Consider the following 15,301-nt stretch of genomic DNA (forward strand, 5'->3'; position numbering starts at 1 on the left):
CTGTGATAGGATGCACTTTTTCAATTTACTTTTCGTACCAGGGGTCAGTGGGAGCTTGGGCTGTAGGCTCTATAGAGTTCCTACACACAACCACTGAATGTACGGGGGGGGGGGGGGGGGGGGTCTGTCTGTTTGGGTGGTGTTGTATGTTTAATTTGAAAAATATTAATAAAGAAACCTTTATCAAAAAAATAAATAAAATAACCATTCAATGAATGTTGTGATTAATTGACATTATTACACAAAACGTTTATTTGTTCTTATTTGTTCGTCGTCAAATATGTCATTTTAAATGACTTTAATGATTACACAGTTTAAATGATTAGCAGTTAAGACATGAAACATTATTGTGGTTTGGTTTCTATTCTAGTTGAGCTGTGTGAGAAATGAGGAAACGCTGTCATTCACATTCTCAGTAAAGCCAAAATTAAAACAGCCACACATGCATGTTGTCACTCTAGTTTCTGTGGTAAACACTAACAGCACTCAGTGAGCTGAGCTAATAATAAAAGATGAACATAATGTTAGATCTTATCTCATCTTATAACACATTACTTTGTGCTGCCATTAAATGCATCTAAACACAGAGAACTCAGAATGTAAATAACTTGAATCATCAACAGGCAGTAAGAAGAATTAACATAAAAGCTTTAAGTACAGTGGTGTGTTCACACAAACTGGATATTTTATATGCTAGTCTGTTGAAAATTGTTAACAGCAAGCAAGATGCAAAAAGGAGGAAAATCCTGAGACTCAGTGGAGGTTCACTGTGACCTTCAGCAGCAACAGGAACCTGTAGAACTGTGGAAAGCTAATGGGATTCAGTAAATAAAGAGCTAATTGTTTATCATACTCGTGGGGATTACTATAAAATTTATACATTAAATACCTATTAGTGAGGCCAGTATGGGGTGCTCACTTAATGGTCTATGTGGGTCCAAATGCACAGTCGTTGGGATGAGACATTAAACCAAGGTCCTGGTTCACTATGGTCATTTAAAATCCCAGGACACTTCTTGTAAAGAGTAGGGGTGTAACCCTGGTGTCCTGATGAAATTTCTCCATTGGCCCTTATCTATCATGGCCCCCTAATAATCTCCATCTCTGAATTGGCTACAACACTCTCCTCTCCTCTCCACCAATGGATGGTGTGTAGTGGGTGTTCTGTCACGTCATACACACTGGTGGTGGTTGAGAAGACCCCCCCCCATACATCTAAGGAATTATTATTATTATTATTATTATTATTATTATTATTATTATTATTATCATTATTATTATTGTAAAACGGATTAAAATACGTACAGATTTATTGGAAAAATCTAAATATCGGAATCCCTTTCACTGATCACATCTAGGTTGTAGATTTAAGAACCCCATTTTGTGACTAGCAGAAGCCCTGCCTCCCAGCTTCATAGGAGGTTCTGACATCATGTCCAGTGAACTTTTCTGATCTTTATGGAATGCATCAAACCCAAAACCTGAAGTAAATCTGACAGAATAGAAAAGTTTCTTGATTTAGGAAAGACCTCGTTCTTTTAAAAGAGTTAGCTTTCTTACTCAATCAAACGAGATAAAAAGCTTTACAGAAAGGTCCACTGGATGTCTTGTTGAGATCAGTCATGAACCTGAGTGAAGTAGCAGAGGAACTGTACAAGTTCAGGAGTTGAATAAAGTTATGTTCTGCAAATTGTTGTAATAATTTCTGGGTTCACCTGAAAAGAGCACATCAACTTTGACCAGAACGGAAGTCTTTCTGTCTTTCTCTCTGTGTGTAAGAACACAGGAAGTGTAGTGTCTTTAACACAGACCACTGATCAGTCAGTCCTTCATCAGAGTGACAGGATGGAGCTCCGTCCACTCCGTGTGATGATCTGTGAGTAAATGTTTTCTTTGTGTCTTCAGTAGAGTGAGTGGCGGCTTAAAACAATATGTTCAGATGACGTCTAATGTCCTGTGTGATGAGGTTAATATGTGATTAGAACATTTTCGTAAGAGTCTCTGATATGATTGTTGGATCAGTGTACATCCATATCAGTTGTGTGAGTTAGTTCATTTGAGTTGAGCCCTTGTGAGAACTTTTTTTATTGTTTGGTTACTGAGGTTAAGGTAAGGGTTACATTTATATGTAGAATAGTGTTAGTTAGTTGCATTAATAATGATATCAGTGGGAGCGTACAGTACAGTCCCCTCTGAAACTATTGGAACGGCAAGGCCTATTCATTTGTTTCTGCTGTACACCAAAGACATTTGGGTTTGTGATCAAAAGATGGATATGAGACAAGAGTTTAGGATTTCAGCTTTTATTTCCTAGTATCTACCAATTGGGTGGTCTGAAAGAAATGTGCTATGTTCTACGTCGTTTAACACGTCTACATATAAATACCAGGAAACAGAAGCTGAAATTCTAACCTCTCTTCTCTTTTTCATCTTTTGATCTCAAACCCAAATGTCTTCAGTCTACAGCAAAAACAATAACTTGGCCTGCTGTTCCAATGGTGTCAGAGGGGACTAAATATTTTTTATTTTCAGCATAGTTTATGTGGATTGCTGTTAATTGGGTGTGTCCTCACTGCAGCCTGTAGTGTAATGACATTAGATTAGATATACTACGTACTGGATGTTCTAACCTTAACACTAACCCCAACCCTAACCATAGATGGATAACAGTGATGTACTGTGTCTGCCGTTGGCGCATGCGTGTTACAACATACAGTACCTAGTGGATAAAATCCAATGTGTCACTACGCTACAGACTGCAGTGAGGAACTTTTGGTCCATTTTAGTGCATATGTGTAGAATCTAAAATCTACCATCTTCAGGATTTGTGTGTTATTTTGGGTTGTAGAGTGTCTGTGGTGACGTGGAGTTTTTTCTGAGCGTGAATCAGATTTTGGTTCATGATATTTTTGTGGTAAGTGGTAAGCATGAATACAAACCAGACATACTACTCGGCAGCTCTTCCGTGCCAGTCCCGTTGCATTATGGCAGAGGTTCTCAACCTTTTGTAACTAAAGCCCCCCCAAGCCTCCCCTATCATTTGGCATGCCCCCCATGTCCCCTCCATATTAGAGAGGACCAGGTATAATGATGATCTATTATATATATATATATATATATATATATATATATATATATATATATATATATATATATATATATATATATATTCTATAATCTGTTTTTGATAGATAGATAGATAGATAGAAAGATAGATAGATCAATAAATAGATAGATAATTTTTTTTTGCTTTTGTTTTTGTACTTTTTTATTACTTTTCATAACTTTCATGATTTAAAAAAATAATAACTTTTATGACTTTTATAAAAGTATATAACGGACAGGTATTGAACCTGAATGATATGAAATGTTTCTGAACACTATAACTACTTTGAACAGAGAACTAGACTGTAATAACATGGACTATTTTACATGTAAAACATCTTGCATTACATTCGTCTTACATTCTAAAAACATTCACATTGGGACGAATAGGGACGAAGGGCGCGTCTCCTTATCCATGACATTGTTAAATCTCCGTCTCTCACCCAGATTGCTAAATTTGTCTGGCCACTTGTGGGCCACATACTTGCTTTAGTTCTAGTCCAGTATACGCCTGGGTCCCCGGCCCAAAACCGGCCCACACACTGCAAACCGACACACACAATTTCCTCCAGCCCAGATCCGGCCCACACACTGCAAACCGACACACACAATTTCCTCAGGCCCAGATCCGTTGTTGTTCATTTAGTCCTGTCCTGAATAAGCTATTTCACAGAACAGATGTTTACATATAGTCCACAAGACAGTGGCTGAGTATATGAAAATTACCCCGTTCAAAAGTTTACACACCCTTGATTCTTAATACTGTGTCGTTACCTGGATGATCCACGAGTGTGTTTATGTTTTGTGAGAGTTGTTCACGAGTCCCTTGTTTCTCCTGAGCAGTTAAACTGCCCCCTGTTCTTCATAAAAATCCTCCAGGTCCTGCACATTCTTTGCGTTTCCAGCATCTTCTGTATATTTTAGCCCTTTCCAACACAGGCTATATGATGTTCAGATCTGTCTTTTCACACTGAGGACGACTGAGGGACTCATACACAACTATTACATAAGGTGCAAAACATTCACTGATGCTCGAGAAGGTGACACGATACATTAAGATTCAGGGGGGTGTAAACTTTTGAACAGGGTGATCAGTTTAAATTGTTTATTTATTTAAAGATCTTATTTTTTCCATTTAGTACTGCCCTTCAGACGCTAAATAAGATACTTGCATGTTTCCCAGAAGACAAAAAAACAATTTACACTGATCATAATAAACTGTGTGTGTTCATTAACCTGTGTGTGTTCATTAAACTGTGTGTGTTCATTATCCTTTGTGTGTTCATTATCCTGTGTGTGTTCATTATCCTGTGTGTGTTCATTAACCTGTGTGTGTTCATTAACCAGTGTGTGTTCATTAACCTGTGTGTGTTCATTAACCTGTGTGTGTTCATTATCCTGTGTGTGTTCATTAGCCTGTGTGTGTTCATTATCCTGTATGTGCTACTGAGCTCAGGTTTTTCCTGATATATGACATCATCCTGCAGGCTGTATGTATTACACCACAGCTCTAGTGCACAGGAGCGCCTTTCTCATGTGAGACACAGAGAAGGAAGTGTGTAATCCAGTTTCAGATTAGCAGATGTGGATCAGATTAAACATGAGACAGTAATGAGCAGCATAGTGACCTGAGTGAAAATAGCTTTTTCTAAACACCATTCATTACTGAAACAGGTCGATATATTGCATTTCTTACAGCTGAAGTGAAACTAAATATAAATTTGTTGCAGTATATGACATTGTTCTTATTTGTCTTCTTAAAGAAAAGAAACAAGTCAGCGTTACATCATATTCTCTGTTCCTCTTCCCTTTTTAGTGCTTATTTCACTTATCCGAGTCGGACAAGCTCAAGGTGATTTATACATATTTTATTGCCTATGTTGTGTACATGTTGGATTTGTATTAAGGTGGAGAAGATTGTTTGTACATTGTCATGCAGAATGTAAGTTGTTTACATTGACAGTGTGTGTTTGCTTTTTGACTTTTCCAGCAGTGTTTAAACCAGTTCTGTCTGTGGAGCCGAATTTACCTCAAATATTCAGAGGAGAGGCGGTTACACTCACATGTAGGATTTCAGGATGGAGTGGACTGTACTACTGGTACAAAGATCGTGTTTATAGTCACAGTTCTGCTGAAAATTACTACACTATAAATGTAGATCAGAGTCACAAATACAGCTGTTACGGGTCTATTGATGGATGGACAACGCTATTGAGTAATGAAGTGACTCTCTCAGTGATAGGTACATGTCTGATCTTACACTCCTGTAACATGCACTGATACACATAATCATTACAAAACACACTGATTAAATATCAGCAACACTGTTACACTCATTGTGTCAGGTGTGTTTGTGTGTGTGTGTGTGTGTGTGTGTGTGTGTGTGTGTGTGTTTGTGTGTGTGTGTTAATCTCTTCCTCACACCAATATTTATTAACTTCAGCATCACATCACTACATGCAGTGTGAATTAAAGTCACAAGATTTATTTAAAATGTCACAGATTCTGAAAAAAAACAATGTTTAGTTACTTATCCTGTGTCTAGTAATGATTAATGGTGTAGTTGTACATTCACTGTGTTCAACATTCATAATAGTGAACACACATTGTTTGTTTAGTTATGAAAAATGTATTCAATTAATTCCATGTACAGTATATATAGAGTATAATAATATTATAAGACCATGTTGTCCATGTAATAAAGTCGCACAACTGTAACTGTTTAACAAATGCTGAATATAAATACATTATTAGACACAAATCATCTGATTAAGATGATAAAACTCTTGTTTATGTTGTAAAGAGGAAAACTTTAATATCATCATCATTTCATATCAACAGAAAAACCCAAACCGACTGTGAGAGTGAATCCTCAGAGCTCCGTCTACACTGGAGACAGAGTTACTCTGAACTGTAATCTGCTGTCTAATGGATGGACTTTTCTCTGGTACAAAGATCGAGTCCAAGTAGCTGAAGACACCAACACACTCCATGATACAGTCTCTAATGCAGGAGAAACAGTGTATCAGTGTAAAGCACGCAGAGGAAACTACGACTCAGAGCTCAGTGATACAGTTACAGTTACAGTTAGAGGTACGTCATGCTTTCTACTCTCTCACTGCATGTTTTAAGTTATTTCTTATTATATTTTAGATATTTATAAAGCCTGTCATTCATGAACAGTAGAGCAAAAGTTAAAGTACCGCTGAGTGTGTGTTCATCAGGACGAGAATCTCTGTTATAAAAGATACAGACTATCAGATATCAGTGTTATGTAGGGACAATAAATCTCATGGTAGTAGAAAGATGGAAATCATAATTACACAGCACTCATGTTAATCAGACTCATAATGGTGTTTATAACTGTAACTGAAACACAGACATTAGTGCTGAAACACTCACTACAGAATATTAAATTATGATCAATATAGAAAGAATGTACAGTGTGTGTCTGATACCAGAGGCCTTAAAGCTACACTGTAAATAAATCACCTGCTTCGTCTCTATAAGTGCTGACTAATCACTTTGGAAATCGTACATAAGAGACCTGGAGCCAGATCACATCAGGATCTCGAGTAATTGTAGGATTTTTTTTCTTTTGCTCCACTCTGCTTCCTTACCAATGACCAAAACATGGAATTATACAGAATAAAATGTGATGTCATGAGTCACCTTTCATTTTATTAAACAGATCTGAATAATACTTTACTATAAATACATCTAACACAATACCGAATGATTAGAATCAGGATCTGTTGAAGACGCTGGACTTTTTGGTGCAAGTGGTTATAACTTGTCCAAAACATTTACATGTGTAATGTTACATTCTTCTCCAAAATCTCCTAAACTCTCTACACTCATGAAAACCAATCAATCAAAAGTATACTAATTATTTCAGGAAATATTTTACTATCTTTGTACAGTGCTCCCAAAACCTGTGGTGTCCATAAATCCTGATGAACAGGTGTACAGAGGAGAGACTGTCACTCTCAGATGTGACCTACAGGAGGAAGAGGACTCTGACTGGATCTACAGCTGGAATAAAGATGGTTCTGGTGTCAGTAGTGAACAGGAGTACAGAATCAGTAGTGCTGAAACATCTCATGCAGGTAAATACACCTGTAGAGGAAGAGAGAGAGGAGGCTCACACTCCTCACACACCAGTGATGCTGTTACACTGACTGTATCAGGTGAGTGTGATCATCTCCTCAGTACTCATTAACCTCAGGTTCACCTCAGCACTCAGTACTGGTGTACATTAGAGCTGCACAATATGCATACAAAGTGTGATATGCAGTAAAGATGTTGGACTTTGAGATGATGATGTGAAATGCAGTCGATGAAGACTAAAGATGTGATTTTTATTTATTTGCTGACTCAATGTGCTGCAAAATGCTGAGCATGAAAATGTCCCAGGTTTATCCAATAATAAATAATATTAATGGCAAAATATATCTTCTTTTATTATTACTGCATTAAGTGTAAAATGAAATAATAAAATGCATTCTGCTGGTTCAAACATTTTATATTGAAGGATGTTTTAAATAACAGTCAAACATAATGCAGTACATTTTGTCTTTACACTTTTTCTTGAATAAGAGAACAATGTACTTCACATTAAATCTACTCTCACAAAAACTAAATTACTTTCATAAATACCACAAAATAGTTTGATAGATATTCATGAATAATTTCACTATGACAGGAGTCTTTACAGTGTATCAGTAATAGTGTGTTTGTCTGTAGTAGTGATTAGTCTGTTAATCACTCTGAGAGCAGAACATGAACAGTTAACATCCTGAACTGTGTGTTTCATCTCCAACTGCAGAAAAACCTAAACCTGAACTCACAGCAAGTCGTGAAGGAGCTGTACTGAAAGGAAACTCCGTGACTCTGTCCTGTACACTGAAGCTGCAGTCTGCTGGATGGAAGTTTTACTGGATCAAACCCACACAGAGCACTGAGACTGAGACTGAGACTGAAACACACCACTACATCTTCAGATCAGTTAGAGTCTCTGATGGAGGTCAGTACAGGTGCAGAGCTGGTAGAGGAAACCCAGTCTACTACACACACTACAGTGATGCACTCTGGGTAAATGTTACTGGTGAGTGAAAAAGGTTGGCACTTCTTAACAGATTTTATATATTATTACATACGTGTACACTGCATCATCACTAATTACTTAAATATAAAGCAGTTATAGTATTATAGAACTCTACATTATTGAAGTATATTTGTATTTGCAGTGTTAATAATGTTATCAACTAGCTTATCAGTTCATGCTAAACAATACAGCACTGTCCAAAAGTCGGTCTGATTTTTATTTTGTGTTTATTTAGATGTTTATTTTTATGTCTTCTACATTATCAGTAGTAAAGCACAAATATAACGGTCCTAATGTTCAATTAAATATTCCAGAGAAACGCTTGTATATGGTTAAAGAAACATAAGTTTCAGACACCTTCTCAGACTCATATCTTGAAATTTGAATACTCATGAAACTTGTATGTATTAGATCTATGGCCTGTTCATTTATGCTTTATATATGATTAATTATAATTTATTATTAGTATGATTATAATTATTTTATTATCCATGGAATTTTCCCTCCTGTTCTATCAGATGGAAAAGCTCCACTGTCGGTACTGAAGCTCCTCAGCAGTGCAGTAGTGGCCTCTCCGTATGTGCTGGTGACCATCATTCTGGCAGTGAAATGTTACAGAGCTCGAAGTAAGACCTCACAGTGTTCTTCATTAGCCTTAAAATTAAACCCTGACATTTAATAAGAGGCTAATTTGAAGTGTTCATGAGTGTGTATTTTACAGCTGACCCTGATGAGGACAACAGACCGTACAGAGTGATAGAAGCTGAAACGTCTGTCTGAGTCTCAGGTGTTTACGTTATTTTTTATCATCTAGCGTTTATATAACAGCAGCTCCCCGTGCACCAGAGAACACTGCATTTAGCTCATGGAGCTGTAACGTGATGAACGAACGACTCTGACCTGAAGACTCAAGAGCTGAAATAATCATTTCTGTTTCCAGGGAACAGACGTGAGAAATGCGATGTGACAAAAGAAAGAACGACTCGGATCGGGAGGTGAGGTGAACTAACAGACTGTATAGCCTGAAGACCTAATGCTAAGCTATTAATTAATCATTTCTGTTTCTCATAATTTGGCCTTGGCTGCAATAGCCTATACTTTATTTTTTATTCCAAATGTGATCAACCATTGCATAAGTACTAGATGTGTTGGTGAATTTAACATGTAACATTTTAATTATATTCTGCTGAAATGAAAGAAATGACTTGAAAAAAGATTTGTTCATTTTGCTGAACGAGATTCAAAGATCCGAGTCAGTAAAATGGCCCGAACTTCCCATCACTACTGCTCACTGCAGAGCCAAATAGATGGAGCTGGACGTCTAGCTCCACCTCTCTTGATCTAGTCTAGTTCCACCTCTATGGCTCATTTCGCCACCTACTGGCTGTTAACGTCAATGCAAGCCCTTCATTAGATCAAACTTACCTAAAGGGGAAAAAATGTTGATTGTTAATGCACGAAGGTTAGGTCAAAGTAACCATGAGACTTGCATGGAACTGGAGATGCTGGCATAGCTAATATTGCCTCATCTTTCTTTAACATTTTTCATGATTTCATGATTTTTCTGCACTGTTTCTGTGACAAACTGCATGACTAGACTACCTTCTTTTTTCCCCCCACTGTATTAAGGCTATGTAAGCTATTTGTGAATTTTCTGTCATATGTGATTCATTAATGTAATAAAGTATGCTCCTAATATGCTCTTTGCTGTTAAACATGGGAACTGAGTTACCTTTGCAGGTGTGATAAAATAAATAAATAAATAAATAAATAAATAAATAAATAAAATGATCACCTATCTGCTTGTCTTATCTCTTTTGTTGCTTTTAAATGTACACTTAGGGTCTCCACCTCATGAAAGAAAAATGAATGCATGTACAACGAGAGTATCATTGTGAATATAATTTAGATGGAAATATGTGAATATAATTTTGGATGGACTCAGTCCACAAGTGATTGTCTTCATCAAATGGTAATTAGCAACTTGTCTTGTAGTGTGAACCCAGCCACGTGTCACACTAAAGAACAAAACAAGAGGACACGTGTGGTCTGAGACTGGTAGCAAGGCAACCAACTCCATGAACATTTGGTAGTAGACTGGGAGTGTTAATAATTTACAATTTATTAGTCACATACTCCACTGCCCTCAAGTGTTGCTGAATTTATTTTATTTCTATTCACCTTCATTAACAAAATGTACATCTAACATAAAAATCAGTCTTCACTCTAGGAAAAAAATATATAATAAGATAAGATACAAAATAAAATTTTAGTATATTAGGTTTCAAGAACACATTTTTTCCCCACAAAACTTTAATGGGTTAAAAAAAATAACATTTTACAAAACCTAAAACTACATGTAAAAACAATATTGATGAATATTTATACATGAATATTTATACATGAATTATATACATGAATATTTCTTATCGTATATTTCCTGCATGAAAAACTCCATATCCTCTAATCTCTCGAAGGTGAAAAGGAAGGGAGCCCGGATTTTCTGTTCGTCCATTTCACTTTCATAAAAAATAGTGTTGATAAACAGGTCCTGCATTGTGATGGCCAACAAGGCATCATCCTCGTTCATCCTCATGATCCGTGGTAAGTGAACTTTCCCAGCAAAGTGGGGTCTGTTCTCCTCCACCCACTCACAGGCAAGCAGAGTCTGTTTCATCACCGCCGAGTCCTTTGTACAAAAAGATAAGACATTTCAATAATCATGTAATTAGTCAAGTGCTGCTCAAACACTTTTATGAAACAGGAAAGGTAATCACATAAACAAATAGTAATACAATACATTTCATTATTATACAACAATATATCTTCAGGAGCAGTCACATGTAAGCAGAATACAAAGTTGATCATAATGTATTATACCATGGTCAGTCTCAATACTGGATTCTGATTGGTTAGAAGGTGATGTGCATTAAGACACCACACTATCTGGCACAGATGGGGTGACCTCCATGAGATCTGGCACAGATGGGGTGACCTCCATGATGCTGCACAAAGTTACTGCACAGGCAGTTCCAGAGAGCTTGCGTAGACAGATACTGACAGTGTCTTCCCAAAATTAATGACTGTGTGCGTGAGTGTGTGTGTGTGTGTGTGTGTGTGTGTGTGTCTGTGTGTCTCTGTGCGTGTGTGTGTGTGTGTGGCAGGATAAGTGAACTACCCTATTGACCCTGCTCGGGGTATGGCTTTGGCAGATCAATAAGGTCGGAGATACCCTATGATTTAAGGACCTTCATTTTGGCAGGCGCATATGTATATTGGTGATTCAGAGTTCCTCGCTCCCTGGCATTTCCTGGCATTTCCGGTTCAGTTTCAGTTCCCGGTTCAGTTCAGGTACGTTGAGGCTTTGCTCAGGGTGTAATGATGTGAACATCTCAAGGCTAATTTGTTTATTATAGTTTTGGAGCGGCGCTGGGGGCGCGTGCGTTCAGTGATAGTAACATTAGCCGCGCGTGCGTTCAGTGACGGTAACATTAGCCGCGCATGCGTAATCATACAACCTCGTGTCTGGTGTTTGTTCAACCCAATAGTAAGTGCACCTCTCCCTTTTTCACACTGGGACTTGGTAGATTTAGTTTGACTCTGATATTTGTGTTGAGGTGAGAGTGGGGAGTTGAGCATCTAAATCTCCTCTAAGACAAATCCCTAGCTGAAGACGCTACATGTGACACTATTGATGGGGTGTATGTTGTGGCTTTGTCCTATTGTCTCCATACTATAGTGGCTATACTTTTCATTTTATTTACTGTTAACAATCATTCTGGTTCTGTTTAGGAGCTGTTTAACTGCCTCTATTTCATGTGGTGGTGTCAGTGGGCCTGAGTGTTCTAGCCACCACATCACAGTGTCTGTAATATTTTAGTTTTTCTTTCTTTGCTTATTGTTTAGTGTATTGTGTAATTCTGGGTTAATTGGTGTTTTTCTTTCTCTCCAGGAGCCAGTGAGTCTTGGTGGACAGGGGAAGCTAGCTGCCTTCATTCGGTGGTGTGTGCTTCACAGCGTGCTCAGTGTCCCGGCACAACAACCTCCTTATGGTGTAGGTAGTGTTTAATGATTTGGTTTTAATTAACGTGGGTTTGGATGACCTCCCAGGAAGTAGCTGGCCTGCGTTGTTCCCACCAAGCCTGGGCCTGGAGAATTGCTTAGTTTTAAAATTCTTATTGTGCTTCATGGGAGAGCGACTTTATATTTATAAGTTTTAATGATGCTTAAGTGTGATAATAAAATGTAACTTTTATTGATACTCATGTCTCACTCTCATGTTCTTTGCCTTCAGTCGGTAAAACTTATTTGGGAGTATTTCCCTGGTTCTTCCCCAGGGTGGCGTAGTCGGATTTACTAAACTGTGAATAACCGTTCCTTCCATGCAGGATTGATATATAATATAAATCCAAGAACATTTAATGCCAATCGTATGAATCGGTTATAATACAGTGTTAACATTAGCTGAAACAAAACTTAAAATGTGTCACTGAACCACAAATTATCTATATTTAGCTTCTCATTTTTTGATGCTATGGAAACATTTTACACGCGTCTCAAAGTTCAATTTATCTTTAGAGTTCAGTTTTACATACTGCCATTATGTTGAATTGTCTGTGACTGTCAGACTGAGTGAACATTTCCCACTCTGATCATCACTGGGCTTTAAAGCGGTTGTGGTGTTTTGTTTTTCTCAGCAGTGTGAGTTAAACAGTGAGAAAGAGAGAGGAGGTGCTAAACTGATTTTGCACTGCTGATCCATCATTTCACATTCTCAGGCTAAATGAAGAAAAAAATATTTACATGATGGTGAAAATAAATTAATATTGACAAAATATATATCTTGACTATAATTATATATGGATTGCTTTTTTCAAAAAAGTTCACAATATTAATACTTTTGACAACACTACTCTCACATCTAACTCCACATGGACCAGCAAACTAACCCCTGCATGTAGTGATGGCCAGTTCTTGAATGAACTGTTCTTTTGAGCTGATTCTCCAGAAGTAATCAGTTAAGGTGGTTCACAAAATCAAACTGAATCTAACTTTAATTCCGGGTTGATGACGCAAGATGCACAGCTGTAGTAGCACGGTCCACAGCATGTCCGACTCAAAAAGAACCGTATGAGCCGGTTCAACTAACTGTCGAGGTTTGCAGAGGATTGGCGAGGATTCAGACGAGTGAGTTGCTGACACTATGCACATGACTTGAACGAGCCTGATGTGAAATGCAAGTTTCTTTAATAACAAACAAAACGTATTGGAATTGTACTTATGGCTAGTTTTATTAAATACATTCTTATTAAAATATGGAAAATCCTTTCTATCAAGAAATATAAATGAATTTTATTATAGCTTATTGTGTATGCAGATTATATTTTAAGTTGTTAAGCTAAATCATGGAGTTTATAAGACTAGTTTATTCTTTCCTTATACTTCAGACAAGTAGAACATATCTGTGTTTGTACATCAGTGTGTGTTATGTATGCTGTAGGTGTAAAACTTTAATGGAGGAGACTTGTCCAAGATGTAGGCTACTCAATACTGGTCAGTCGAGTCTTACATGAAGGATCAGCAAATTAAACTGTGACCACGAACACCATTAACTTAAGTGAATAAAAGGCAATAATCAGCAATATGCGTTCACACAAATGACTTTATTTGAAGGTTTCATTGATACAACATGACAGACACATGCACTACGCCATCGCTTGATGATGTTAAAGCAGGGGTCGGGAACCTTTTTGGCTGAGACAGCCATGAACGCCACATATTTTAAAATGTAATTCCATGAGCCATACAATATGTTTAAAACTAAATACAAGTAAATGTGTGCATTTCATGTAAGACCAACACTTTTAAAGTACAATAAGTCTCTGAATTCTTTTTAATAACGTTGTTGTGCTGTTTCTTACCAATGATGAATAAAGTACTTCTTGGCATTAATGCGACTTCTGGTGCTGCAGGGTTTTCTGATGGCTTTGTAGTCTGGTTGATACGTGGTGAGGTTAAGCTTCATGCAGGCGTTGAGACTTCCATCCGTTAAACGTGATCGTAGGTTGGTCTTAATGTTCTTTAGATGTGAGAAAGACTGCTCACATGCATACGTACAGCCAAACATTGTCAGTAGAGCAATACTCACACGCTGCAGTGTGTGCTATGTGACGGGAAGCGCGTTCCAAGTTTTGACAATCAGCTGGTCCGCGGGTTGAAGTTTTTTCATTTCTCCCCACTTGTGTTTGCTCGCCAACTCTGCTTGCTGTCGTGCAAGTCTTCCCAAATCTTCATCCAGCGACTTGAACTTATTCACCCACATGTCTGAGGCCTTCAGGTCAGCAGCTTGTAGCTCAGGATCTCTGACGGAGACACCGGGGCTGTAACTCAGGTCGGCCTGTCCACTGCACACTCGTGTGGATGGGTGATGAACTTAAAAAGACGAGTGCGCTCACGAAATTCTCCAAAGCGCGCTTTGAATGACTGCAGGAGATTAGATGTGAAGCCGCTGTGTAGTATGGTGTGTGTCGAAGTGCTGCTTTATATTTGACCGTTTCATCGATGCAATTTCATCACTGCATATTAGACACACTGCAGAAGCTGCTCTCTCCACAAAGGCGAATTCCTCTGTCCATTCCTGCTGAAAAGTACGATACTCATCTTTTTTTCTTTTAGACATCATCTTCGATAAAAGGGTTTCTGAAATTAGCTAGCTGACTACTTGATTAAAAGGAGGGAAGTTTACTTCCTGACCTCACAACGACCCGTGTGCGTTACGCATTATCCAATAAAAAATTGGTGTTGTCCCGGAGGACAGCTGTGATTGGCTCCAGCCACCCGCAACTATGAACATGAGCGGTAGCAAATGAATGGATTGAAATACATGAGAACGTTTTATATTTTTAACGTTATTATTTTTTTTAATTAAAGATTTGTCTGCGAGCCAGATGCAGCCATTAAAAGAGCCACATCTGGCTCGCGAGCCATAGGTTCCCGACCACTGCGTTAAAGGAACTGATGAACCGGTTCATTGAAACAAACTGTCCGAAAGAACCGGTTCGCGGAAATGAATCGGACTTTCCATCAGCC

At 37.9% G+C, this 15,301-nt stretch overlaps 2 long non-coding RNA genes and 1 pseudogene across 3 annotated transcripts; 2 read left to right on the plus strand and 1 right to left on the minus strand.

The window, feature by feature from the left end:
* Positions 1-5,921: 5,921 nt before the first annotated feature.
* Positions 5,922-9,952, plus strand: LOC128632988 (carcinoembryonic antigen-related cell adhesion molecule 5-like; annotated as a pseudogene).
* A 712-nt stretch (positions 9,953-10,664) lies between these two features.
* On the minus strand, positions 10,665-11,330 carry LOC128632969 (uncharacterized). Its single transcript, XR_008396670.1, has 3 exons — positions 11,208-11,330; positions 11,093-11,177; positions 10,665-10,901 (listed from the first exon to the last, which is right to left on the minus strand). It is a non-coding gene; the product is annotated as an uncharacterized LOC128632969 (long non-coding RNA).
* Positions 11,331-11,505: 175 nt separating this feature from the next.
* Positions 11,506-12,473, plus strand: LOC124627647 (uncharacterized). Of its 2 annotated transcripts, none has more exons than XR_008396667.1 (2): positions 11,506-11,563; positions 12,005-12,473. It is a non-coding gene; the product is annotated as an uncharacterized LOC124627647 (long non-coding RNA). The 2 variants fall into 2 exon arrangements; XR_008396666.1 differs by lacking the exon at positions 11,506-11,563 and adding an exon at positions 11,570-11,759.
* Positions 12,474-15,301: the final 2,828 nt, after the last annotated feature.

The sequence above is a fragment of the Ictalurus punctatus genome, chromosome 7 (assembly GCF_001660625.3).
Source record: "Ictalurus punctatus breed USDA103 chromosome 7, Coco_2.0, whole genome shotgun sequence".
NCBI lineage: Eukaryota > Metazoa > Chordata > Actinopteri > Siluriformes > Ictaluridae > Ictalurus > Ictalurus punctatus.